The sequence below is a fragment of the Manis pentadactyla genome, chromosome 15 (assembly GCF_030020395.1).
Source record: "Manis pentadactyla isolate mManPen7 chromosome 15, mManPen7.hap1, whole genome shotgun sequence".
Lineage (NCBI taxonomy): Eukaryota > Metazoa > Chordata > Mammalia > Pholidota > Manidae > Manis > Manis pentadactyla.
This window is the reverse complement of record NC_080033.1, coordinates 3,172,242-3,198,319: the sequence shown is the minus strand read 5'-3', so window position 1 is coordinate 3,198,319 and position 26,078 is coordinate 3,172,242. Positions and strand designations below refer to the sequence as shown.

Below are 26,078 nucleotides of genomic sequence, written 5' to 3'. Positions count from 1 at the left end.
TTTTCTCAGAAATAAATGAGAGGACTCAAATAAATAAAATCAGAAATGAGAGGATACTTTGTAAGTGATACCACAGGAACCCACAGGATCATGAAAAACTACCGTAAACACTTACACATGAAGAAACAGGACAACCGAGAAGATGTGGATAAATTATTAGAAACATACAACCTATCAAGACTGAGGGTCAAGAAGAAATAGAAAATCTGAACAGACCAATATGAGTAAAGAAATTGAATCAGAATAAAAAACTTCCCAGTATACAGAAACCCAAGAATGGATGGTTTCAGTGGAGAATTCTACTAGATGTTTAGAGAACTAATACCAGTCCTCTCACCTCCATCCTCAAACTCTTCCAAATAATTGAAGAGGAAATAATCCCAAACTACAAAATCCCTAATTTTATGATGCCAGTCCCTGATATGAATGCCAGATAAGGACACTACGAGAAAATAAAATTACAGACCACTGTACACATATAGATGCAAAAATTCTGAACAAAATATTAGTAAACCAAACTCATTGAAACATTCAAAGGGTCATACACCAGGATCAAGTGGGATTTACTCCTGGGGTTCCACATAGGCAAATTGATTAATATGATATATCATGTTAATAAAATGGAAGATAAAACTTATGATCATCTCAACAGATGCCAAAAAGCATTGACAAAATGCAATTCCCTTTCATGAAAAAATGCTCAACAAATTGGGTGCAGAAGGACATACCCCAACACAATAATGGCCATATACGACAAGCCCACAGCTAACAGCATGTCCAACAGTTAAAGGTCAAAAGCTTTTTCTCTAAGATCAGGAACAAAGCAAAGATGCCCACTCTTGCTTTTATTCAACATAGTACTGGAAATCCTAGCTAGAGAAATGAGAGAGCAAAAAAAGAAATAAAAGGCATCCAAATCAGAAAGAAAGATGTAAAACTCTTTCCGCTTGCAGATGACATGATATTATATATAGAAAATCCTAAAGACTCCAGCAAAAAGAACTCTAGAACTAATTGATGAATTCAGTAAAGTTGCAGGATACAAAATCAACATACAGGAATCAGTTGCATTTCTATGGACCAATGAAAAAACATCTGAAATATAAAGGCAACTTGTCTGGGTCACTGCTCAGCAGAAGGTGCACCTTTCTGCCTGCGACTGAGTGCCTGGCAAGGAGGCTTGGTGAGTTCTGGAAGGGAAGGAAGGGAAGGGGGTGCTAGGGCGGAAGTGCTGGCCTGGAAGTCTGGGCCTCCCCCAGCAGGGAGCCCTGCCCGTGGGAGCAAGGTGGGCTCTGATGGCCGAGTTCATCCTCAGCCGAGCGCGGGCCTGGCTGGCGAGGCTCGTGGGCCAAGCAAGGGCGTGAGCGGGAGGCTGGGTCTTGGATGGCGATGGATCATCCGTTATGAGTCTTTTTTCCAGGGTTCTTATTGGTCCAGAGGATCTGTGCACAAGTGGCTGAGCCCCTTCTCCCAACCTTGGGTTGCCATCCACCCCAAATATGAGTGGTGGGTCTACCACAGGGAGCCTTGTGGGTGAATCCCTTGTGAAAAAGAAAGGGGGGTCCAGGGAAATCTGGTCCAGAGACCCTCCTCAGCCACTCTCCCCTTGGCTGAGCCAGGCTCTAAGGGCACCTGGAGACTGTGGTGCTCAGAGAGCGGGTGTGGGAGGCTCTGGTGTCAGCTGTGGTGCGGGAAGCAAGCGGTGCCAGGGGCAACAGGGCACAGACGCGATGACTACTCAAGCTCGCCAGCATTTCCGTGGGGCCCGCGGCTCCTGCCGTCCCACTGGAAGAGCAGCCAGAAGGGCTGTAGCGGGTGGGTCGCAGGGCCTGGGGGAAGGCGGCCGGGGAGGCCCCAGTGCACACGGGGCTGACCGCAGCATGCGGTGGCCTCTCTCCTGACCCCACCGGAGAACTCAGGAAGGGCTCTGTGGGAAATGGGTCGAGAGCAAACATGCCTCAGATGAGCACCGTGGGAATGGAGCTGGGCTCCACCAGAGGCAGAGAAACAGAGGAAAGGAGGGAGAAGACAGAGGGGGACACAGAGACGCAGAGAAGAGGAGAGACTGACACAGGGGTCTCCCATTTTGGGTCCCCTGGAATGTGGTGAGGAGGGATGGCTTCCCTAAACTCATGCGATGTATGTTCTTCGGTTTCTGCAGAAAACCTTCCCTCTTGGCCCAGCCGGGTCCCCTGATCAACCTGGAAGAGTACGTGATGACCCTGCAGTGTTGCTCAGAGACTGTGTACGAAAGCTTCATTCTTCACAGAGATGGAGCGTCCGGGGCCCCTGGCCTTGGTGGGCAGCTCCGTGCCGGGGGCTCCCATGCCAGCCTCTCCACGGGCCCTGTGGCAACTGCCCTTCTGGGGACCTACAGAGGCTTTGGCTCTCTCAGCCATGCCCCCCATGTGTGGTCGGCCCCCAGGGGTCCCCTGGACATCGTGGTCACAGGTGAGAGTGTCCACACTCTCCCCATCCTCTGTGGGGTACAGAAGGCAAGTCCCAGGTATCGGAAGCCCCAGCAGGTGACAGGGATGAACGTGAGGTTCTTATGACGACAGGCTGGGTGAGGGCTCCATCCAGAGAGACAGCCGGGTGGGGACCATCCAGGACCACATGAAGGACAGCACAGAGGTGAAGGCAGGGGGCAGAGTGGGCATAAGGACGAAGGGAGAGATGCAGGCAGATGCACACATGGCAGGGGGAGGGCGCCTCTCTGCTCTGTTTGTTCAGAGACCTGGGGCCGTTTAGAAGCTTGGTTTCCACTTAGCTCCACACTCTCTTCTCCACCAGGATGGCCCAAAGACACCAGGTACCTGACCCCTAAGTTTCAGGGTCAGGCTGGCCCATCCCAGGCTGATCCCGTGAGCCCCATGTCCTCATGCCATGTGGTGCTACAGACGCTTGGTTTTTATTCTGGCATGACTTCCTTCCACGTGATTGAGCCAGGATGTGTCCCAGGTTACCATGGTCCTGGGTGGAGGAGCCAGCCAAGCACCAGCCCCTGTATGTGGGCATGTTTTATGGGTCCCCCAAAATTGTGTCTCAGGTCCCTCCAGAAGTTATAGGATTCCTGAGGTCCAAAGCCCGCAGAGAGATGCAACAGAGAGAAATCAGTCCGTGAAAAGCAGAGACACAGAAACACATGCCTGCACGCACACAGAATGAGCCACACACACTCGCGTGCACACACACAGAATGAGCCGGAGGGATGGGAGAGAGACACTGGCTCAGAGACAGGGAACAAGAAAGACAACGGTGGAGAGAAAGAGAAGAGGATACAGAGATGGAGAGAAAGATGGGAGGGGAAAGCAGACCCCTAAGTGAGGGCCACAAAGACAGAGAAAGAGGGCACTGGGGGGTGGCGGTTGACAGAGATTCCCAAGAGAGGCAGAGAAAGTCACGGAGATGGAGATGATAGAAGATTAGATAGATACACAGATGAGAGAGAGAGATGAGAGCTGAGAGCTGACAGGTGATGGGTAGGTGACAGCGTCAGATGACAGGCAATGCAGAAAGATGGGGACAGCACAAAATGAGAGAGTTGGGGTGAAAGAAAATGACAGAGCAAACCAAACCAACCCGAGGAGAGGCAAAGAGAATAAAAAATACAAATAGGAAGAGAAATAAAAGCGAGGCGAGGTCAGAGACAGAGGGAGGAGGGGCCAGGAGAGAAGGGCGCCAGGCCGGGAGCGCGGAGGGCGGGTTCTCCACCAGCTGCAGGCTCTTCAGAGAGAAGCCCTCCCCACCCGGGCAGCCGGCTTTCCTGCTAGGAAAACGCGAGAACCCGCGTCCCCCAGCCCCCCCCCCGGGTGCCCTGGGGCGACCAGCAGAGAACCGACCAGCTGGCTGCAGGGCGGAGTCGCAGGGGGGGCCTCCCAGCAGCGTCCCCCCCGGGCCCTGCGACCCAGCCCACAGGAGCGCACCCCCTGATAGGTGACGGATAGGGGACAGCGTCTCCCCACGCGTGGTCCGCCCAGAGTGACCGGCTGCACCTTCCTGTCCCGGGTGAGGAAGCCCCAACCCGCCCGCGTGTGGAGGTTCGCACTGTTCAGGCCGTATCTGAGGGGCGTCCTGCACAGGAATTCTGGGGAGAAGGAAGCCAGCCGTGAAGGGAGGGGGAAAGCACTGAGGACACACCCCCAAGACCCTCCCTCGCCTCCCACGTGAGGCCGCACTGGCGTCTGCACGTCCAGGCGGACGAGGAGGCGGTCCAGGCGGACCCCGGAGGAGGGCAGGCCCTGCTCAGTTCGGGGGATGAGAGGCCGTGTGGGTCGTCACCACTGTCTGCTTCCTGGGGGCCCTTGCTGACCCCTCGCCCACAGGGCGATTGCCCCGGCGGCACAGGGGCAGCCCACGCAAGGGTCAGAGGCCCCGTACGCATGGACATCCCAGAGGGAGCGTCGAGTCCCCCTGGACTCTGGGAAGGGGGGCCGGACCCCCAGGAGCCAGCGCAGGTGACGAGGGAGCCCCAGGGGGCGGGAGGTGGAGCCCCGTTTCTCCCCACTCTCCTTCACATGGTCCCCTTCCACCCACAGAGCCAAGCGCCACAGCTCCAGAGGGTGACTGAGGACCCCTTTGCTGGCTGTGGGCGCCCAGGAGAGGGGGTCCTTGGGTTCCAGGGTTGGCCCTGCCACCTTCCTGCTCTGTGACCTCGGGCCTGTCCCCTTCCCTCTCTGATGCCCGGGCTCTGCGAGGGCAGGAGGGGCCTGGGTGGGCGCGGGGCCCCTGAGGAGGCTTCACCTCTGACTTCCTGCAGCAGAGACCCCCTCCGGGGCAGCCGACGGGAGTCCCCCTGACCCCTCAGGGATGCTGCACACGTGCTCCGCCCCCGGGCCTGCCTGGAGATGAGCCTCCCGGGGACTTGAGAGGGAGAGAGGGAGGGCGCGGCTGTGGGGGGGAGGCCCCGTGCTTAGAGGGGGTCCATGTGCCCAGACACGCAGCGAGCTGGGACTCAGTCTCTCGCCCCCACGGAGGAAGGACTCCGCACTCATGCAGCCGCTCCGGGCTGCCCCACGGAATGGGAACGCCATGTGCATTTCTTTCCTTCCGCCGCTGTAACAGGTCTCCACAAGCTTAGTGGAGCAAAACTGCAGTTTCTTTTCAAGTCATCTTTCAGTTCTGGAGGTCGGAAGTCAGAAGCCGGTCTCACTGGGCTAAAATCAGACAGCAGCAGGCGGCACCTCCTTCGTGGGCTCCGGGACAGCGCATGTCCCGTCCCCCAGCCTCCAGAGCTGCCCGCCTTCCCTGCCCGAGGCCTCCCGCCTCCCCCTTCGGGGCTGATGACCGGCCAGGGCTCCCTCGCGCAGAGCCGCGCTGACGCCCCTCCCCACACCTCCCGCCGGATCCTCTCCCCTGCCTGCCTCCTTCTCCCGGGATCGCCACTGGGGCCGCCCAGATCACGTACAATAACCTCCCCATTTTAAAGCCAGCCGTTGGGCAGCCTCGTTCCTCCCTGACGTGCAGTATGACCTGATCACAGATTATGGGGCGCATCTGGCGGTGGAGGCGTCTCTTCCGCCTACGGCAGGTGGCAGACAAGACGAATTTGGGGAAGCTGATGCTACAGTGCAGGTAAGTGGGAGGACAAGGCGAGTGTCCCCTTGCCCGGGCCAGGACCAGTGATCTCACCTGCTGGGTTAAGACAGGATAAGCGGCATGAAGTAACGGGCATCCGGACTAACACTCTGGTAAATAATTTTGTTCATCAGATGGGCTAAACAACCACCTGCTCTCATGGGCTGAAATAAGAAACTTACACCAGGACGTCAGAGATACCTTAATAATTCTGACGACTTCTCCTTGAGGCCCTCCCATTTGAATGTGGGATCTGGTCCCAAGAAGGATTGGAGCCCCGTCAGACGCTGGTTGGGGAAACACCCACTTGTCCTGTGAAACCTGAGCAGGGAGGCTGGGCTCCCCTCAGCCCCACCAGGGAGCTCTCCACAACTAGCCTCTCTGGAAGGAACCGTTTCTCAGGCGCCAGTAGATGAGGAAATTCCCTGATCTCATACTTCCCGTGGGTCTCACTGCCACGTCTGTCACCCTGCGGACATGCAACAGCGGGAGGCGGGCTGGGCCGAGGCCGTGTCGGGCCATGGCCTCCAGAGCTGTCACCGTCCTCTGTCCTGGTGAGTCCGACACGCAGGTGGGCTAGACAGGAAGAAGGGGGACCCCCACACAGTCGGTGTCCCTCTTAGCTTGAGGACTCTGTGCTTTTGGGGGCTGCCAAGGACATTCTGGCCTCCTAAGTGGAGAGACGGCCTTTGGTCTCCCCAGCTGCCTGTGTGCTGGGGCAGGAAGGTTGGAGGGACTGTCCACCGAGGGGACAGATAAGTCCCTGTTGGAGCGCCTTCCAGTTGGCCGAGCTGCGCCCCCCTGGCCTGCCTCTGCCGACTCCTCAGACAGCGTGCTCAGACCCAGGCGGATCTCTGCCCCTGTCAGTCTCTGCCCCTCAAGCCATGTGTCTCACTGAGTGTTCGCAAGGGGAAGGATAAGGACGTCAGGGGCTCGCTGCCATTGCCAAAGACCCTTTCCTGTTTTGAGTCTACGTGTTTCCACAGCCCAGTTCTCTCCGGACTATCCACTTGACTTCATTTAAAGGGATGTCGCCTTGGGGCAGCCCGACTGTGCAGCCAGTGTTTTCCTGTGCACCACCCCAGCGCTGAGCACCAGGTGGTACCAGGACCAGGTGTGCCACCGAGCTACTGGCTTGGCCTCCTAATGGGTGTGACCCCCTGTGCCTCCACATCTCCTCTCTACCAGCTCCCTCTAAAGACTGTAGCCTTTGAAATATAAATATGTTTATCTCCCCTTAAAACTCCTCAGTCATCTATCCTCAGATAAGCCTGCTGACTTCCCCAGGCTCCCCCAGCCCTCATCGCCTGGCCTTGTGTCTCCTCTGGCACACTTTACACTGTCCCTCCACGTCTTTGCTCTTCATCCACGCTGACCTTGATTTAGTTTCTCCCTCACTTGCTCCGTTTTACTAACTCAGGTCCTTCTGTTATCATCCGTGGTCCCCCAAACCTGCTGCCCACTTCGCCTGAGCAGTCAGGCCTCATCCTCACATGCCTCAGGACCCTCACATCTGTTACCAGGCCTCCAAATTCCACGTCTTTATACCGCAGACCACACATCATGATCTACAGCGATATACTTGTGCATTTTAAAATTATTATCTGACATTCCCCACATCATCGTCTCATTAAAGATATTCACCAGGTCTGTTTAGGTCAGAGTTTCTCAATCTCAGCACTACCGACGTTTGGGACCAGATAATCCTTTGTTTTGGGGGCAGTTCTGTGCACTGTAGGGCCCCTGGTCCTTACCCAGTAGACGCCCATGTTATCTCCCACCCCAGTTGTAACAACCAAAGATGTATCCAGACATTGCCAAACTGTCCCCTTGGAGGTAAAATTGCCCCATGTTGAGAACCGAAGGTCTAGGTCACGATAGTAAGTAAACAGTATGCCTGGGTTAGTGGAGGCATCCCTCCATGCACTTTGGAGCCACAAATGCACGGACATACTGGTGGGTAATGGTACTGACTGTAAGGCAGCCCTGCAAGCTGTGGGGAATCTGGTCCGCAGCTTCCGCAACTGCCAGGGCAGGTGTGTCTTGCTTGATGATAACATTCTCGGGGACGGATAGCTCCCCTCGTCCTCCTTCCCAGAGCCGCATTTGAGCGCCCCGCCATCAGGTCTAGAATAGATGACACGCCTCGATACAGGGAACCGGCTTTGAGAGCCCCTCTCCGCCCCCACCCCCATTTGCTAGTTTCTGCTTGGGGATTGACGCTGAGAGCAGAAATTTCCCAAATGCACAGTCACTTGCTCAAAGCCAGTCAGCACAAATGGACTGGGGCCAAAAGCTGAACGGCACCCCCTTCTACACCCAAACCTTTCCAGACTCCTGTCTGTCCTCAGTCCTGCCCCTGGAGTGGTCAGGTTGCAGGCGCCAGCCTGCTGGCCCCGTCTCACAGAGCGGGTCACCCTATGCAGCAGACCCCTGTCCACTGCCTCCTCCACCTGCTTCAGGACGGCATGCTCTGCCCACCTGGCAGGGGGCACAGCACAGAGCCTGGAGGGAGTTTCCTAGTCGCCAAACCAGATCTGACAACCCTTCCGTCTGTGCTCTGGGACCACTGGCATGGTTTCTCCAAGTCTCAGCCCCTCCCTTTAGAGGGAAGAGCAGAACTGCATGCTGGTGAAGATTACCATGGCGACCAGACACCAAACAAACTTGGTGCCAAACACGGCGGACTGGTGGTTGCTGGGGGCTGTGGGGAGAGCAGAACGGGGGGTGACCCTTTCACGGGCATGCAGTCTCCTTTAGGGGTGATGAGATGGAACTACAGAGAGGTGACGGTCGCACAACATTGTGAATGTACTACATGCCACTGAATTGGACACTAAAATTTTATGCTATGTGAACTGTACCACAAAAAACAAATGAATGCGAAGGAAGGAACTCAGTTCCTCAAAAATCTAAACAGAGAATCATTATACAATCCAACATGTGAAAAAGCAAAGGAATGGAAAGCAGGGACTTGAACCCACATTTGTACTCCGATGTTTGTAGCAGCATTATTCACATTAGCCAAAAAGTGGAGACCCCCCAAATATCCACTGATAGGAGGGGATAATCAAAATGTGGTAGACACAGCAATGGAGTATTATTCAGTGTAAAAAGGAAGGACAGGCTGACACGTGTTACAACATGGATGAATCTTGAGGATGTTACGTGAAGTGAAATATGCCAGACGCAGAAAGACAAACATCGTATTCCTCCACCGACATAAGTACCTCAAATAGGCAACTTCCCAGAGAAAGAGGGTAGATTAGAGACTGCCAGTGGCCGAGGGGAGACAGAGCTGAGAGTCGTTGCTTCATGTCTTAGCGTTTCTGTTGAGAATCATGAAAAATGTCTGAACATAGAGGTCATGGCTGCACAGTATGGTGAATGTAATTAGCAGCACTGAGCTGCAGCCTAAAAACTGGTTAAAGTGGTAAATTTTATGTTATATATACTTTACCACAATTAGAAAACACCCAAAAAAACTATTTTAAAAAGGAAGGAATTACAGGTCCTTCACACCATAATTTATATGTGTTCCCCCATCGAGAAGGAAAGCACGGCTTCTCCCCGGGGGGTCCGCCCGAGTCCCAGCTCTGTTCCCTTGCAGGGGACTCTGCAGTCCCTGTCATATCTGCTGCTCCTGGTTCTGTGGTCCCAGGGAACAAGTCTGTGACAGTCCTGTGCTGGGGACTCCCGAGTCTTTCCTGTGCCAACTGGAGACCCTGGAAAACCACATACAAGGTGGTGGAGAAGAAACTGGGATTTCAGAAGAAGGCTGAATGTATCATTAACCGCAGACACCGCGGGGCGTTATCAGGGCCGGTACGAGAAACAGCACAGCTGGTCAGAGCGCAGTGACCCCCTGGAGCTGGTGGGGACAGGGGAGCAGGTGGCCGGGGTCTCCAGCCCTCATGCATTGTCCTTTTTTTATCTCTTCACAGACTTTATTCTTAGAACAGTTTCAGATTCACAGAAAAATGTAGAAGAGCCTATGCAGCTGGCATGGGGGACGGTGACATCTGCCAGGACTACGGTACCTGCCTTGCTGCTAATGAACCAGCATCGACTCATTATTATGAGCTGCAGTCTACGGTTTACTTGGATTTCTAAGGGTCCACCCAGTGTCCTTCACCTGTCCCAGGATCCCATCCCACATGGCACTGCGTTGTCCTGTCTCTAGGCTCCAGCCAGACTGTCCTTGGCCTTGACGACCGGGGCAGTTTGAGGACTGGTCAGGTACTTGCAGGGGGCCCGGCTCCTGGAAGTCACCCGATGCTTCCCTCGGGATGGCTCAGGGGTTCTGGGATCCTGGGAGGAAGACCACAGGAGCTCAGTGCCATCGTCTCCGCTCTGTGTGAAGGGTACATCGTGCACCCAGGAACATGGGTGCTGATGCTGGCCCTGAGTACCTGGCTGAGGTAGTGTGCACTGGGTTTCTCCTCCAGAAATTTGCTTTTCCATATGGAAGGAAAACTGCACGGCGTGGGACTTATGTTCCCGGCACAAGTCCAGCCCTCAGTGTTAAGCTCTGTCCTCAGAGTGGCCTGACCCTGTGTTTCTGAGGGTGGGCCCTGAATTTCCAGGTGCTTCTGTCTCCTGACATTCTTTTTACACAATGTCACCTCTCTCAGCCCCTCACATAGCTCCTCAAACTCTTGGATGCCATACCCCCCCTTTTTTGTGCCAAAATATGATTTGTGACAGTGTGATGTACGATAAGAAGTATATATTTGGTCTTCATCTTGTTCCTGGCACTGGGTTCCTAAGAATCGGAATTTCCTGTGATGAGAGCACTGAAGGTGTCTTTTGTTAGGCTAATGAACTGGCGTTAGGTAAGCACCTAAAGATGGGGATGGTCACCAGGGGAACTGGCCAGGTGAGTCGAGGGTTGGAGGGTTGGAACTTTCGGTCCCACCCCCATGAGGGGAGAGGGGCTGGAGGTTGACAAAATCGCCAATGGCCATGACATCACACCTCTTTCATGAAGCCTCCGTAAAAACCCCAAAGGACAGTAGGTTCAGAGAGCTTCCAGGGTGGTGAGCACGTGGAGACTGGGGGAATGCGGTGGGCCCAGGGAGCCTGGAAGCCCCTCGCCCTGTCCCCCTGGCCCTGTGCATCTCCCTCACCTGGCCACCGGCATCTCTTCCGCCTGCAGTTCCCGAGTTATGTCTTTTTATAATAAGCCAGTGATCTAGTAAAAAGCTTCTCTGAGTTCTGTGAGCTGCTCTAGCAAGTTAATTACACCCAGAGAGGGTCGTGGGAACTTCTGATTTGTAGCCTGTCCATCAGAAGCCCAGGGGATCACCTGGACTTTCAGCTGGTGTCCGAAGCGGGGGTGGTCTTACAGGACGGAGCCCTCACACCGTGGGATCTGACATGATCTCCATGTGGACAGTATCAGAATTGAGCTGAATAGTAGGACGCCCCGCTGGTGTCTTAGAATTGCTCGATGGGGTGGGGGAAATCCCGCGCATTACACTTGGGAACAGAATCATCTGTGTCGTCCGGCTTTAGAGACCAGCATCTCCCGCAGATGGCATCTCTTCTTGCCTGCAGGCTGCTTGTGTGCACAGCCCTGTTTGCAGAGTGTGCATCCTGTGCTGGTGCAACAGGACGCTAACAGCTCCCGTCCCTCTGGAGCAGGGACCATCTGCGTTTCCCCTTCTCTGCGCAGACCCAGCGTGCATGGCAGGGATGAGGGGGAAGGAGGGAGAGCCTGCTGAAGGGCCCCCCTCTCCTCTCTTAGGCTTGTATGGTAGCCCTTCCTCCCTGCTGATCGAGGCCGCGTGGCAAGGCTTGGAGAGAGGGTTTCCCTCCAGTGCGGTTCAGCACACGTCCCATTTGATAGATTTTCACTGGCCAAGGATGGAGAAGTTGCCTTGTCCCAGTACCAAAACGGGGGACACCACGGCAACTTCATCGTGGGTCCTGTGAACCCCAGCTTCTCAGGGAACTACAGGTGCTACGGTTGGTACAGTGGCAGCCCCTACGTGTGGTCGGCCCCCAGCAAGGCCCTGGAGCTTGTGGTCACCGGTAGGTGCAGCCCAGCCCGTCCCTGTGTCCTCCTCCCTGGGGTTCTCCAGGCCGCCCACGGCCTTGGTATCAGGCAAGAACATAAACAGGTGCTCTGCCAGGAAAAGCTAGCACAGCATCCCCCAAACCACCTCCTTCCCCGTGCACAAGACTCCCCCAGGGGCCGCCGTTCCTCACCCTCGCACCCAGGCAGGCGGCCTCCATGTGGTTCTCACAAACGCAGGAGCTTGTTGAGGAGGGGGTCGGATGGGACCCCACACAGGGAGATGAGCTCCCCTTTCAGGGCCCTGGGCTGGGGAAGGAGTGGAGCGTGACCAGTGATGGCTCCTCTCCTTTGGATTGTATCTCTGCGTATCACGAACCAAGACTGCATGATGGAGACCGGGATCCGCATGGGTGTGGCAGGGCTGGTCCCTGTGGCTCTCGTGGCCATCCTGGCTGAACACTGGCTCCGCCGCCAGGCTTCCCGCAAGGAAGACCGGCCTGGCCTGAGCTGAAGTCGATGGAAATGTCAGAGAATGGAGATCTGGACCAAGCCCTCAGCGCCCCAGGCAGACACCTTGCGGAGTGCCCCAGCGCGTGTGGAAGGCGAGGGAGAGAGGTGCTACCAAGCGTGGGCCCATCTTCAAACCGGTCAAATGGGATTTCCCTTCGTGTAGCCGATGTGCTTGCACCTCCCACCTTTCTGACGTCAGTGATTAAATTCTCAGTGAAGTCTTAGCTTAACTAATCACACTCCCTATGATAAAAATAATGCAAGGCATTCTCAGTTCTCCTTGCTGACTGCTTTTCACCCTTCCTCTGTAGAAATTCCAGCTCATTATCTTCAGTTTGTCTCGAATGTATTAATGTTTATCAAATTCATCAAAACCGTAACAGGGAAAGGGATGAATGTGTTGAACAACTTGATTGTATTAATCATTTCACAATGTGTAAATATATTAAATCATCATGTTGTATACCCTAAATATATACAATTTTCTATTTGTCAATTATCCTTAATAAAGCCAGGAAGTTTTTTAAATAGGGGGAAGTGAAAAGGGAATTCACCCACTCCCAGAATGGAAACTTCAAACCATCTTGATTAAATGGAGTTCTGAACTTTTGGCTTCTGGGTAGAATATGATGTCTAAGTGCTGGGGTATGGTTTCAGTACCTTCCAGAGAAAACAGACCTGGTCTTAAAACATCACGATGCAAGTCTTTTGAACAGAGACCTCTGCATAGAGTTAACACTGCCCAGAGAAAACACTGGTGTAAAGGCAGTCTTGGCAAGGATTTCCCTCTTAGGAAAAGCATTTCTGGAATTGCTCTGATCACCATCTCAGAATGACAAGAAAACTTGCCTTTGCCGGAAAGTCTGGAAGCAGACTTATGAAAAATCAAAACACAGATGTCTTTTCACAAGAATGAGAGATTGAATTTCCTTTCTGAGCTGTGTGGGAACAGACCCGTAAATGAATGTAAAATTGTCTACAGCCCACTGGACATCTGAGAAACCCCAGAGAAGAGAGTGGAAGACAAGACCTGCTGTCAGTGCGCAGAAACATGGGTGCTGGAATCCCTTAGGTAGGAAAATTCACTGTAAATGAATATCAGTAAGTACTGCAAACCTCATGCGGAAACAAAGAACCCCAAAATTATTACAGAAGAATTAGCAACCCCAAAGGACTTGAGACATAGAACTGCTTTCTGTCTATATTAATTATTAAAATAGTAAGAGAGGAAACCCTAAGGACACAGAGGCTTGACCCATTCTCTAAAGTCCCTGCTGACCCCAGTTAGGACCACGTGTGGAGAGATTAACTTCATCGTCGGTGGTGCCAGGGGGTTGATTCAGACTCCAGGGACTTCCGTCCCAACTTGCAAAATAATTTCCCAGGAACATAATATCAATGAGCCTTTTAAACAGAATCCCAGTGTCTCTAGGGAGCTTTCTGCAGGGGAGCTATTTCTATGCCCTGGGTTGCTTTATCCCCAAAGGACAACGAGCCCTCTCCTGACAGGGACTGATTAGCGACTTCCCTTCAGGCTGTGGATGGAGTCTGGCGGGACAAGATGAGCAGATGGACTCTCTCGGCCCAGGGGCATTGCTCTCACCTCCAGGTGGGCTTGTCCCACATCTTCTCCCTGCCTCCCGCTCAGGCCGAGTGCAATCAAAAACCGCAGATGGGTATATGCCTAGTGAGATAAGGCAGGCAGAAAGACAAATATCATACGATGTCACTCACAGGTGGAATCTATGAACAAAACAGCAGGAGACTCGGAGACACTGAGAAGTGACCGGAGGCTCACATGGGGGAGGGGTTGGGATGGGTGCGCGGAACAGGTGAAGGCGATGATAAAGGGGCTCAAAATCTCAATCATACTATAAATTAGTCACAAGGATAAAAGTATGGCATAGAGAATATAGTCAATAGCTCTGTAGCATCTTTGTATGTTGACAGATAGTAACTAGACAAGTTGGGTTGAGATTTAATTATGCACATAACTGTCCACTGTGTTGTACACTGAAAACCAATACAGTCTTTTGAATCAAGTACACTTCAACAAAAAGAAAAACCATAGCGTTCAGCCAGGTTTCTCACTGGCGTGCTCTGTGTCTGCTCTCTCTGTATGTGATCAACATGGAAACTGACGGGTGGCCCTGAGTTGTCACCCACTTCCTGCACACTGTCTTTCCTGTAAGTCTTTCCAGGCTAAAGTCTCCAAATCACACAAGACAGAGAGTCAGCTGGAGAAGCCCCCAACTTCATGCCCGTTGAGCCCTATACTGGACACCCCCAGTAGGAGGACAAGGCAGCAACAGTCCGGTGGGTGGCCCTGTCCACAAGGGAGCCGCGCACCGGATCTGAGGTCAGAGCCTGCCTCGGGGTTTGCTGTCCACGCTCTCCTCTTGACCGAGAGGGAGCGATCCACTGCAGCTTGTCCTCCTCAGGGGGGCTTCTGAGCACGGCGTCACACACACGAGGACGAAGCCTCCCCTCAAAATATTGTAAAGACATTCTGGTGGAGTCTCGAGACAGGCAGACTGGATGGCTGTTGGCCAGCTGGAGAAGGGGCATTCTGGCATTTGGAGCTGAGGACTGAAGGCAAAAGAAAAGAACGGAATGAAAAAGCTGTTGTTTGCAATCACATGACTGAATCCAGAGGACACGAGGCCAAAGAAAATAGGCCAGACACGCAAAGACAAATAATACTGGTTTCACTTACACGAGGGTGAAACTGTTCTATATTTTGATTAAGGTGTTGGTCACAGGACTATATGCATTTATCAAAACTCATATAACTGGACACCAAAGGAGTAAATTTTATTGTATATAAATAAGAAAGTAGCTGACGAAAATTAGGCTTGGGGTGGATTAACGATTGTGCATTGAGTATTGACCCCCCTATACAGAAATTTATTGTGGTTAACAACTATTTGATCAATAAATATGAGAGATGCCCTCACAAAATATATATATATATATATATATATATATATATATATATATATATATAAACACACTTCCAATTGTAAAATAAATAAGTAACCGGGATGTAATGTATAGCATAAGGAATATAGTCAAAATATTGTAACAACTTGGTATGGTGATACCTGGTACCTAGAATTATCATGTATATAAATGTTGAATCACTGTGTTGTACACCTGAAACTAATGTAATGCAATACTGTTGTCAACTACCCTTCAATAAAAATAAAAATAAAAATAAAAATAAATAAAATAAAATAAAATAAAACAGAAAAAATAAATAAATAAATAAATAAATAAGAAAGTAAATGGAGAATGTTTGACAACATCCAGAAATAAGAACAAAAGAAAATAGATTGGGGACAGAGATTTTTTTCATGGGATGTGAGGCAGAATATAAATTGACATACGTTTCATTTTCACAAACTGTTTAAACCCTTTAAAACAGAAGAACAATGGGCACATTTTGAGTTTTAAAATATATTAAAATATCTGAGATTTTAATATTTAATGTCTGCTTTATAACAGACTAAAGGAGTGTGCTTAGGTAAGAAATAGAACATTTCTGTTTAAAAGCAGCGTTCTGTTGAAACGCGACAAATCTCTTCCATTCTGATGAAGCCAGTTACCTTATCCAAACCTACACACATGGTACACAGGAAAACCAAGGTCAACCTCAGTTTTTTGGTGATTCTAAGGTTTTTGCTTTGTACCCTGCCCTATGCCTTCCCTGCACATAATGTCCACATTTCAAAAAGTGGACCCAGAAATGAGTTTCAGGTGCGGCAGACCATTGTCCGCAGACCTGGTTGGGCCCCGGATATGACCGGCTGTGCGGTGAGAATCATGTCCTTTCCTGGTGCCCCGCGGTCAGAGGTGGAGGGGAGAGCTGCGACTGGTGAAAAGCCCCATGGTCACAGGTGCTAGTTTCAGCCCCCACATCCTGTGCCTCCTGGTCGCTGAGTGCCGCCGGCTGCTCCACGTCAGCTGGGCAGGACCTGCGCCAGGATCTGTGCCGTGCCTTCTGCTCTGGCTGCCCTGCTCTGCCTCGGTGAGGTCTCGCGTGGAAGGGAGACGGAACCCAGGGGTCTGGGTGGGCGAGACAGCGAAGCTCACTAGCCTGTCTTCCAGGGCTGTATCTGAGCCAGAGGATCAGCAGGCAGACACGTGAGCCCCTCCCTCGAAGCCCCAGAGTCACTCCTGGGGGTTCAGGTTCAAGATCCTCCCGGGAGCAACAGCTGGGGGCCAGGCCAGGGCTCCGGCTTCTGGGATCCGGTTAGGGCGTGGGGCCAGTTGCTGGGCAGAGGTGGGCGGGGGGGACTTTGTCTGCAACCCCAGGCTCTGATTCCCTTCCAGAGACTCTCTGGAAACCCGTCATCTGGGCCCAACCCAATTTCATGGTTCTGAAGGGAAGGCCAGTGACCATCTGGTGCCAGGGCGCTCGCGGCGCCGTTGAGTACCAGTTGTATTTCGAGGGATGCCTTGTGGCCTTGGAGAGACAGAAACCACTGGAGTGATGATCAAAGTGAAGTTCTCCCTCTCGGCCATGACCTCCCTCACTGCGGGGCAGTACAGCTGCTCGTACCAAAGTGGGGAGCTGTGGTCCGAGCCTAGTGACCCCCTGGATCTGGTGGTAACAGGTAAACGCCCCGTTCTGCAGCCGTAGAGTCATCTCAGCCTGAATCCGGGGCAGCGTCACTGCTTGCTAGGCCCCTCCGGGCCCCTCCAAGCCCCACGCAGAGACTGAGTAACCTGTGATGACCTGTGGGGTCTCCTACTGACTGCCGTCTGTGTCCTAGGGGCCTAGTGACTTAGGGCAGGTTCTCCTGCTAAGAGGTCGAAGTGGATGTTTCTGTGCAGGGGGCTCCTGGGGCATGTCCTCAAAGACAGCCCCTGAGGAGGGCGAGGGCAGCGGGCCGGGCAGAGGGCGCAGGCGGACTGCGGTGCTGTGTCCCAGAGACCCCAGCCCAGCACGTGTGGAGCTCCAGGCCTGGGACGGCCCTTCAGGGGAGTCTCAAAATGAGGCTGGGGGCTCTGGGCCTCCCAACTTCAACCAGTGATTAGATGAGAACCCCTCCTACAGAGCCATTTGCTAAAGGACGGACACTGTGGGATTCCACTTTGATGGCGTCCCTGGAATAGTCAGCTGCATAGGGACAGAAGGTAGAATAGCGCTGGCCAGGGGCTGGGACAGGGCGGGCACTGGTTAATGGGACAGGGTTTCGGTTTTGCAAGACAAGAAGAAGGCTTACGGGTGGTGGCGGTGGTGGCTGAGCATCGGTGTGAATGTGCTAGACACCTCTCGGTGGTGCACTTAAAAATGGTTAAGGTGGCACATTTCGTGTTACCTGTATTCTACAGCAATTGAAAATAGTAACAATTTTTAAGAACGCAGGTGGCTGCTGCACCCCGACGTTGGATGCAGTGGGTCTGGGGTGGAGTCTGGGAATCCTCGTTCCTAACACGCTCCCGGGCAACACTGACATTGCTGCCCCAGGAACCTGACTCTAAGGACCACTGACGGGGAGCAGTTCACCCCAAACACCCCTGGAAGCGCCTCAGTCTTGACGGGGGAGAGCATGGAGCGTGTGTCCGTGACCATGGCAGCCAGGAAAGAGAAGAGACCGGGATTCTGGGGAGCGACATCGGGTCTCGTGGACGAGGGGATGGGAGATATTGCAGAAGGACACAGACGCCCCTTACCCACCGGCCACCTTCCCCCACAGAAATGTATGACACCCCCACGCTCTCAGTCCATCCCTGGCCGCAGGTGGTCTCAGGAGAGAATGTGACCTTCTACTGCCATCTAGAGACTGCGACCAGCACCTCCTTCCTGCTCAAGGAGGGCCGACCCGGCCACCACAGCGCAGACACCGGAGTGGCCAGGTGGCATTCTTCCTGGGCCTTGTGAGCACGGCCCACAGAGGGACGTACAGATGCTTCGGTTCCTACAACAGCCACGCCTAGTCTTTCCCCAGTGAGCCTGTGAGGCTCCTGGTCACAGGTGAGGAAACCCCCCGTGCTCTCCGTGTCCTTCTGGGACCCCCAGCAGCGCCGAGGACGGCAGCGGAGGGGCAGGTGCAAGAGGAGGACAGGAGGGGACATCCCGCCGCCCGCATCCGCCCCTCCCCTGGGGACAGGAGCAGCAGGCGGTCCACAGGACATGCCACAGGGCCACGCGGGGGAGGAAGCCCAGAGAAAGCCCAAACCCTTGCTCTCCCTTGTCCCCATTGCCAGGAGATGCTGGGGACAGCAGCCTTGCGCCCGCAGAGCTCACCTCTTCTGGTGAGTGACAGTGACTTCTAGCCTGGGGGGAGGAACCGAACCCCCAGGGGCCCTGCGAACGTGCTGTCCCCTCGGGATACCCACTGAGCGCACAGCATGGGCCGAAAGGTGCGGCTCCGTCGGCCCGGCAGACAAGCAGCCCTGCCTCTGGGGCCCGTGTGGCCCAGCAGAAGGCAGACCATGAGTCCAGGTCAGGATAACGGAACCGATTGCATAGCACGCGAGGAGGCGATGATATGGAAAAAAGGCAGAACAGGGATAAGGTGACTGGGAGGGCAGGGGGCAAGGGTCGTCTGAACTGGCTTCACAGAGAAGGGGGCATCAGAGCAAATATCTGACGGAGTTGAGGGCGTCAGTCCCGTGGCCAGCTGGAGAAAGGAGTTTCCAGAAAGAGGGACTGGCCAGTGCCTATGCCCTAAGGCGGAGGGATGGCCAGCCTCATGAAAGAACAGCAAAGTGGGTCTGGAAATGACGTCAGGGAGGTGATGGTGGGCACCGGGCAGCTCGTTTAGGGCCTGTAGCCGCCTGATGGAGCCCCCAGGACCTGGGATGTGGGGTGGGGACCTCGAAAAGCTGTAGGATGTGGGGGGTGGGGGACTGTAGCCCAGGGAAGGAGAGGCTGGGATGGAAGAGGCCGACGCCAGCTTTCTTCCTCACGTCTTCACGCTCCTCACCATCTGCAGACTTGGGGGACCCGCCCTCGTTAACCACGGAGGCAGGATTCCAGCAAGGAGAGTGGGTGGCCGGCCTCCCAGGGAGGAGCTGGGCAGGAGCGGGTCAGAGGGCAGCAAGGGCACGGTGAGTGAGGCGCCCTGCCACTCACCCTGTCGTGGGTCCCTGCCAGCGCGCACTCTGCTCTTCTGACCCCAGACCTTGCCCTCTGGAATCACACAGCCCAGAATCTCCTGCGGATTGGCCTGGCTTTCCTGGTCCTGATGGCCCTCAGGGGCCTCCTGGCTGAAGACTGGCTTTGCGGGAAGAGGGCTAGAGAGGAAGCCAACACCGCTTCCAGCCGGGAAGGCAGGAGAAGGTTCAGAACACGAAGACTCCTGAACGAATGACGGGAAACGTGGTGGCCCCGAGTAGAGCTGAGAGCTGATGGTGACCTTGGGTGGTGACCTTGGGCTATGTTTGCTCTGTACTGAGCCCTCGGAGGAGGGAGCCACTGCTGGACACTGGGACAGATGCGTGGGGGCTGGCGAAGCATGCTGGAGCGGGCAGGAGAGAGGGTGCTAAATTTCTTCTGCAGACAGATCCCATCATCTCTGCTAGAGTCTGTGTGTTTTTGTGCCTTCTTACTGCAAACCAAAGTTTCAACCCCTCTGGTCTCCCCTAATATCACCTCCTTCATTAACATCGTGGCCACGGGAATATTGCCTTCCTACTGGGGTCCTTATTCCTATGTATTCTGTCTTTTCTCTGCAACATGTCATTCAAAATGTTTAGCAACCCTTACAGAATAGGCTCTTAGCACATGGAACAGGAGCCAGACAGGCAACCTCCAGGTCATGGAGATGCAGGCTGCAGACAAGAAAACTGATGCACAGCTACGGCAGCCTGTCCCCGCCGGATCTCAGCCACGAGCCGACCCCCTACCCTACGCCACCCCAAGGTTCTGTCTGCTTCGCTTCTTCATCCACACCTTGCCTTGTTCTTCGTGTCTCCAAGTACATATCATCTCCTCCAAAAAAGTTTCCAGTTTGACTTACGAGTCCACGTTCATACCCCTGGAGCGCCTGCCATTTCTCTCTAGCAGGTACTTGAACTCCAGCACGGCATTCGTGTCCGTTTTCCTGTCTCTGCCAGGCGCTCACGTGCATTAAATCACGGCGGATCTGATGGCCGTGTCCCAGCTCCCGCGGCTGAGAGAGCTCTCAGGAAAGGTCGTTGACTCAGCGGGTATATAAACAGGGCCAGAGCACAGCTTAGGACTCGAGGCTCCCGACGATGGTCCTTGCAATGCCGTCGGGCACCGTGAGCTCTGTGCTCCTGAGAATTCCTACGTGATCGGCCCTTGAATATACCCATTACATGGGCCCCTCCCACCCGCCCCAGTGTTCCGACCCCTCACCCAGGTCAAATCCATTCTCTAAATCTGAGTTTTCTGTTAAATATCAGAGAACATGCATTCCAGCCTCAAAGGGATAACATGGATATTTGATGATATAAAGAACACCGAGTAAGCAGCACAGGGCTCTGACAGAAGCTGCTCCCTGCCTCCTAGCATGTGCAATTCGCCTGGAATTCCTACCATCTGTAGTGTAAAGCTGTACATCAGTTTTCTTGTCTACAGGGGATTCCTTGTCCTATAGGGGACTGAAAATCCCACCAATTATTACCTCATTACCAGTGGCCCCAGTCCTGAATTTTCTTCCTTCTGTTCTTCCTCCAGGTGTTCTGAGATTTGGGAATTTCTAAGTTTATATCAAATTACAGTTCCCATCCCAATATAAGATGGACTTGCGTGGAGCGTCGTGGCATTCCAGGTTTTCCATATCCTAACTTCCTGCAAGAGATCTAGAGTCTCACGGGCAAAGTGTGTAAGGTAGAGGGGCCTTGGTGTCCAGATACAGAAGCAGGGGCCTGGCCTGGGCAAAGGGGCCCCCTCAGAGGATGGGAGGCGCCTCTGCCTCTGGGGTCCTTCTCTCCTCCTCACCAAGGTCAGTCTTGCAGAACTGGTCCACAGGACGAGGCCAAATGGACAGGCGCCGCGTTCCTCTTTTTGAAATACTGAACACGGCTTATATTCCAGACAGCAAGATGAAGCATGGGGAGCGGAGATGTGGGGGAGGGAGGGAGGGAGTTGGTCAGGTTGGTAGTGATGTTGTGGATGAACCATGAGAGGTGCAGAGGGCACATTTGGGGCAGAGTCAGGGACACAAACAAGGGGTCCATCTTCCCAAACTGAGAAGCATTTTCCATTTTGTAACTGACATACAGCACTGTGTAAGTTTAAGATGTACACCTGCTGATGGGACGCGCTGGCACACCGCAGCACCGCTGCCGCCTTGGCACGAGCCCACCAGCACCGCCATCCCGTGAGATGATTAGCGTTCCTTTTCTTGGGGTGGGAACAGTTAAGATCTCGCCCCTCAGCAGTCACGCAGCATTGTTCTTTATAACACAGTGCTGTTGACAATCACAAGGAGGTGCATGAGGTCTAATTTATTTAATTACAAATTCACTTACTAGTTGTAAGTTTGTGCCCTGAAACCACATCTCCCCATTCCCCTTCCCGAGCCCCTGGGAAACATGGGTGCCCCTCTGTTTCTGTGTGTCCGCGTGTAAGTGAGGTCACGCGGTATTTCTCTGTCCGCCTTATCTCACCTGGCAGTGGCCTCCAGGCCCATCCACGTTGCCATGGATGGCAGCATCTCCTTCTTTCTCACGACTGAACGATGTTACATTGTGCATATATGTTGAAGCATTTTGGCAAAGCGGGCCCACCCACGGCGGGTCCAGCCTGGCTCCCTTCCTCTCAAGGTGCTGGGCTGGAGAATGTGTCTCTGCAGGTCGATACCACAGCACCCCAGTTCCACGGGGACGAGGGAAGGTGGCGTCTCCCTCCCCTACTCAGCCCTGCTGCCCTTCCTTCTGCGCTGGCCCCGGGTTCTTCCCTATTCCCAGTGGCAGCAGAAAGACGGGACCTCAAGTCTGCCCTCCCTGGTTTCTTCATCTCTTTTTGCACAACACACCTACGCAGAGCCAGGAGGCAGGGGAAGGACCAGACCGAGCCTGCGCCCCTGTGGCAAGACACGTCCCTGCTGTTTCCACCTTCATTTGCCAACAGGATAGGATGGAGGGAGGCTCCTTACAGCCTTGCAATGATCAGTGATGCTGCGCTGGGCATTTAACCATGTGCCTCCCAGCCCCAGGTGCGGGCCAGGAGCTCAGCCTCAGAACACGGCCCTCCTGTGGGAGAAAGCCCACCCCTTCTGCTCTCCTGGCCTGGGCCCTGAGCGCCGACCCCCCGAGGCATCGCCCACACCGGCTCTTTGCTCCCCGGAGGCTCACTCCTTAACCACAGGTTTCTCACCCCGGGCTTCCTCTGAAGCTGTTTTTGGGACAAACGCAAACTAGCTTCCTGGAACACGCAGTGGACCTTCTCAGACCTCCTCTGAGGTCGGTTCCTCTGTTGGTTGTACCCGACCACTTCCTCCAAGACACGGGCACGCCACGGGCTCCCCAGCGGCAGTCGGGGGGCTGTCGGGAGACTCATCTCTCTCTGGACACAAGTCTGGATCAATCTCATCTAATGCCATGGCTTCGGTTTCTCTAAGCTGGGCGCCCACATCTGTTTCTCTGAACCCCTAATTATTTTTTCCTGGCTGTTCAGGTTATGTTACCAGCTTCGTCCAACCAACCTGGACCAAAGCTGTTCCTCTAACTCGGCACAACCCCAAGCGCGCTCATGGCCACCCTGCTCTCTTCCCTATTCTGCCTGCTGGAAAGGCGAGTCACACACATCAGACATGTAGCGCCCACAGGCCCCTGGCTCGGAGTCCTGGAATCAGGATGAGCTGGAGAAGGGCTGGCAAGTGTTTTGGGGGGCAAAAGAGTATCAAGCCCTGAGTCCCCCAGGATTTGGGTCTTAGCCATCCTCTACTAAGACTTTTCATAAGGGAAGTGAGTTGATAACCCCAATATGTGTTCCCAACCACCTTGTACTCAACAAGGAGCCCCCTTCCATGCCCAGAAGAGAAGCCCTGGCGACTGGTGAGGTCAGCCCCAAACTCACCACTTTCCCCCTTTTCCAGGCTCAGTGTGGCCCTTCACCTTCTCTCTGAGACTCACCAAGGCTCAGCAGGGTGGCAAGAGGAGATGTGAGTCTGCAGCCCTTGAGGCCCTCAGGCCCCTGCAGAGCTGAGGGTGGGCAGGGGGAGCTGCAGGCTGCGGCGTGGGGCCACCCGACACCTCCAGGCTGAGGTTCTCCACACCTGCTCTCTGGCAGGGGAGAGAGTAGGAAAAATAGCCTCCTCCTCGGGTCTTTGTTTACCCTGCATGGAGCGAGAGGGAGGGCACAGCATCCTGAAGACGTGGATCAGACAGGAGGCCTCACCTGCTCTCCACCTGTGGCTGGTTTTCAACCTCCGGACGCTGGACTGTTTGTTGCACGGCTGCCACGTGTTGTGGGGTGTCTTGCAGCACCCCGGACTGCGCACTAGAAGCTAGTAGCACAACCACTTCTGGCCCCAAGTCCCTGGGGCCGTCACCTCCACAGAGGTGGAGAGCAGCCGCGCGCATGTGGGCGGGGTGGCGTGCTCTGCAACTAGATGGGGGTGACAGTGGCACTGTCTCGTAAAGGTACAAAAGCCCACTGGATTGTATGCGGTGAAATGATGAAAATGGTAAACTGGATGTTATGTGTAAAAAAAAAAATGTCTCTAGACATTTGCCTCGTGTCCCCTGGGGGCCAAATCGCACCCCGGCCAGGCCCATTGTCCCCTTCTGTTGATGGATCGCCTGGAGCGTTTCTCGATTTCAGCACTTCTGAGATTTTGAGCCAGACGTGTCCTTTGCTGTGGAGCTGTCCCCTGCCTCCTGACAGGTTAGTCACTTCCCGGGGCTACACCCGTTAGGTGTCAGGGGAGCCCCTCCTCCAGTTGTGACAATAAAAATATCTCCAAACATTGCCCAGTGTCCATGGGACACTGACCCACAGTGTCCTAACCTCTATGCTGGTTTGCCCCCCAAGCCCACAAGACTCTAATTTCTGCACAAAGGGAGCTTCAGCACAAGCTGTGGGCTCTACTGTCTGATGAACACTGGATTCGAGTCTTGCTCTGCTTCTTAGGGGCTGTGTCACATCAGGCCATTGAGTCCTGTGTTTCCTTACTTATAAATAGATAAGAGGACAACATGATCTTGGGGAGTGGGGAGGCGCATAGGGGTCTCTGACAAGTTTCAATTAAATGGGTTTAAAATACCCAGCCTCCAACAGAGGGTCTGATCCAGATATTCCCCATCAGGGTCTCCCTCCACTGTGTTTGTATCTGTTTTGTTTTAACATAAATCTTACCCATGAGCTTACCAAATGAGTTCAACCAGTGAAAGTTTAAAGAGAACTCTTACATGATCAGTCTGTGCTGCGTAAGTAACAGGATAGATTAGAACAGGGCTCAGCAAACTACAGCCCATCGGTCAGACATCGTCTGTTGCTATAAATGACATTTCATATGTTCATTTATGTGTTATCTCTAGCTGTTTTCATGCTAAAACAGCAAAGTTGAGTCACTTTGCCGGTGACCGGATGGCCTGCAAAATCTAAAATACCAGCTCTCTTTATAGAAATACCAGGCCCTTTATAGAAAGCATTTACCAACTCCTGGGTTAGAGGATCACAAAATGGGTTAAAGAAGCCACAAACCGCAGTGATCATGTAGATTATCAGACAGCCATTAAATTAGGCCAGGAAATACCTGAGGTGGGGTCAAAAAATAGAAGAAACAACATAGTCACCTGTGAATTCTGTAATATTTTTCCTGGACTAAGTACGCCCAGAGTGGAGTTCACGTGACATCACGGGAACCTTAGTAAGGCCAGCTCCGGGCAGCGAGCCGTGCCTTTGCTGCCCTTATGTCCTGGGAGAGAGAACAGACACCTTGACATCAAGTGGGTGTGCAGCTTGAGCAGAAGTTACTGTACTCCAGACAAAAGCATAAAAATAAAGGGGATTTATTTGTCCAAGCTCTACATTTGACCCTGGAATTGACATCTGACCCTCCGGTCTCCTTGATGAGATGTCTTAGCCATATCAGAGCACCCGCGCTTTAGTAACGACTAAAGAATGATGTCAGGGTGCCCAGGCCAGGGGGCCCCGGCACGGGGATCTGCTGCCCTGCCGTCTCTGCACTCAGCTGTCACGTCTGGGTTCGGTCCTTCACCCCCGTCCACAGCTTCTGCATTTCCACGCTAGATTCATCCCACTTCAACCTCAGTGTCTTTAAGGGGCCATTGTTTTGTTTGAAAGCCGGAAGAGCACCAATACTCCACTCTGCCCCGAGGCGTGCTGTCCGGAGCTTCGGGGCCGTGGGCTGCTGACGAGAGCAGGTGCAAGATGCTGACAGCACGGAGGACGGCCCCAGAGCCTGCGGAGAGAGAGAGCACAGACCCGCTGGTTCGCTGCGCAGGTCGCAGTTCTCATTTAGAACTGACCATGTTGCAGACACTCTTCCTTGCTGGGGACCCAGTAGCAAAGAAATGAAGTAAATATATATACTTCATGGAGCTTATTTTAATGACATCAGACGTCAGGATGTGTTGTGCTGAAGACAGAGGATAATGGTATTGGGACAAAATAAATAGGATTACGTAGACCGCACAGAGAAGGATCCGGCAGACTGTGGTCAGTGAATTCCTCCCTGGGAAGGAGCTAAAGGAAGGTGGAAAGGAGGCCATTACAGTAACTGGGGAAATAAGCCAGAGCAGCTGAAATACCAAGCAAAGGGGGAGCAGAAAGAGTGGCTCATAACTGGTAAGAGGACCCCGTAGGGTCCTGTAGCTTATTGTACATCATAGGGTTTTATCTATATCTAGATGTGAGCTTTTGAGTCTTTGGACACAAAGGTCCTGGGGTCTGGCCTGCAACTTGAAAGGTACCTCAGGATGATGAGTTGACAACAGACTCGAAGAAATCGAGGTTCAAAACCACACCTGCAGCCCGGCTCAGAGATTCAGTGACAGCCCGCATGCTCGCTGGTGGCTC

General features: G+C 53.6%; 2 protein-coding genes, 1 long non-coding RNA gene and 1 pseudogene across 6 annotated transcripts in view; 2 read left to right on the top strand and 2 right to left on the bottom strand.

Annotated features, from left to right (window-relative positions):
- Positions 1 to 26,078, bottom strand: part of LOC130681106 (uncharacterized) — a gene marked incomplete at its 3' end in the record, with an annotated part of 204,334 nt that overhangs the window by 34,414 nt on the left and 143,842 nt on the right. The window lies entirely within an intron of this gene.
- Positions 1 to 26,078, bottom strand: part of LOC130680997 (WAS/WASL-interacting protein family member 1-like) — a 285,988-nt gene that overhangs the window by 232,116 nt on the left and 27,794 nt on the right. The window contains exon 4 of one of the 4 annotated variants that reach the window (XM_057492914.1): positions 25,032 to 25,461. The exons of the other annotated variants lie outside the window; for them this stretch is intronic. The gene's annotated coding sequence lies outside the window, so the exon portion shown is untranslated. Of the gene's footprint in view, positions 1 to 25,031; positions 25,462 to 26,078 lie in introns of those variants that run through there. 4 annotated transcript variants of the gene reach the window in all.
- On the top strand, positions 3,888 to 7,136 carry LOC130681000 (uncharacterized). Its single transcript, XR_008994031.1, has 4 exons — positions 3,888 to 4,457; positions 5,065 to 5,574; positions 5,712 to 6,131; positions 6,564 to 7,136. It is a non-coding gene; the product is annotated as an uncharacterized LOC130681000 (long non-coding RNA).
- On the top strand, positions 15,911 to 19,434 carry LOC130681032 (natural cytotoxicity triggering receptor 1-like; annotated as a pseudogene).